The sequence below is a fragment of the Sinocyclocheilus anshuiensis genome, unplaced genomic scaffold, assembly GCF_001515605.1.
Source record: "Sinocyclocheilus anshuiensis isolate Anshui unplaced genomic scaffold, SAMN03320099.WGS_v1.1 scaffold461, whole genome shotgun sequence".
NCBI classification, from domain to species: Eukaryota; Metazoa; Chordata; class Actinopteri; order Cypriniformes; family Cyprinidae; genus Sinocyclocheilus; species Sinocyclocheilus anshuiensis.
Window position 1 is genome coordinate 1,490,435 of NW_015541005.1, and position 1,818 is coordinate 1,492,252.

The 1,818-nt window shown below is 40.8% G+C and overlaps 1 protein-coding gene across 1 annotated transcript in view; it reads right to left on the reverse strand.

The window, feature by feature from the left end:
* The window catches only part of grin2aa (glutamate receptor, ionotropic, N-methyl D-aspartate 2A, a), a 160,708-nt gene that overhangs the window by 56,977 nt on the left and 101,913 nt on the right, over nt 1-1,818 (reverse strand). The gene's annotated exons all lie outside the window — the stretch shown is intronic.

Below are 1,818 nucleotides of genomic sequence, written 5' to 3' on the forward strand. Positions count from 1 at the left end.
AAAAGAAAAGAAAAGAAAAGAAAAGAAAATAAAAGAAAAGAAAATAAAAGAAAAAGAAAATATAGGGCTTGCACACTAACCAATGTGTCATATATATAAATGATTACTATAATTGTAAAGTACTACATAGTTAAAAAGTGAATTTTTTTTTTTTTTTAAATGTAATTTCTAGCCTAGGACACCAATAAGCCAGGCTTGCCAAAAAAAATAAAAAATTGTATAATGCCCCTGACTGCCCCGCTCTGCCCTACACCAGCACAACAACTAGACCCGACCCGATCGAACCCAACAGACCTTTCATGACCATCTCCACAATGTCACAGCAGCCCTGTGCTTCAAGGACAAGAACCCCAGCTCACTTCTCCCTAATTAAGTCACATAGCAACCCCTGACCCATGCTTGCTCACTGTGAACCCTTCATCAGAGTCCTCATTGCAGCAGGTGTGCCTGAAAGGGCCGCACAGCTGCTCGGGGATCATCCAGATTGAAATAGGTGGGTGGTACAACTGGCCTGAAAATGTTCACAGCAATTTATATGTGGTCAAACTGAAGTAGGCAGCTGCACTGAAACCGGCCGAGTGCGGTTGAATATAACAGTTCCTCGTTAGGCATTTATAGTAACGGGGTTGACACTAATGCGGGCAGGCAAGATGTTCCCTATGCGACATATAGAATTTTTCAGTCATTAGAGAAGCAAGAAAATGTTCCTACATGAAGTTAGTTAATTTGCGGGGAGTCTGCACTTCTCGAGCCGAACCCACTGGCATGACAGAACGTGTAAATGAAATCAACTCTCCCTTGAGTAATAACTCCGGACGTCATACACAAACAAATCCAATCATTTTTCTGACACAGGTATCTGTGCAGTGCTCAATCAGTGTCATAAGAGAGCATCGCATCTGTACGACAATACCAGGACAGCTGGGACTGTGGAGGTCTTTTCACCTGGGGCTCAGGCAGACGTTGCACAGACCCAGCGGTATCGATAATTATTGACATTTTTTATAACCTGTTTTAAAACAAAAAGCAATAGGAAAAATTTTTTTTTACATTTAACCACTGTATTTATAATTACGTGACGTGTTTTCTAAAAGTTTAAACTGTTTTAACTTTGCATGGCTGGGGCTCAGGCAGACGTTGCACAGACCCAGGGAATGGCAGAATGAGTGCATGCGTAAACCTGCGCTACTAAGTGCATCTGATACAAAGTGGGGCACGGCGAGCCATATAGGAGAAAATATGCTCCTGACGGCATGTGTGAGGAGAAGGGAGCGACTGGTGGGTCTGTGTGTGTTTGATCTCTCTCCTCTCCCTTGAGGACGCATTCAGGTCAATTAAAGTCCTTCCAGCCAAAGGTTTTAAACTAAAAACTTGACCGGAACATGCTACCCATTGCTATGCTTGCGTAAAAAATGGATTCTGGACCTTATGGATATTGACCAAAGATAAAAACCATCTTCTTGTTGATTGTCTTTGCATACTCTCACCCTTGACCAGATCATTCCACCATATTCAGTGAAGCAGTCTGTGTGTTCTGTCTGAGTGCCTTTATTTTACTGTAGACACAAGAACAGACGTAAGAGTCTAATAACCATTAACCATCTCACTAGTGTGTGTGTAAAGGTGCTGTAAGCCAAGGGTTTTCAAACTGGGATCCAGGGATTGCCAAAGTGCTGCAAGGGGGTCTGCAGGAAAATTACCAAATAAATAAATAAATCCTATGTTTGATATGAATAAAAAGTTGCTTTGATACAAAATTCATATACAAATATTTGAATAGATTTTTTATTAAATAGAAAAATCTAGAAAGTATATATA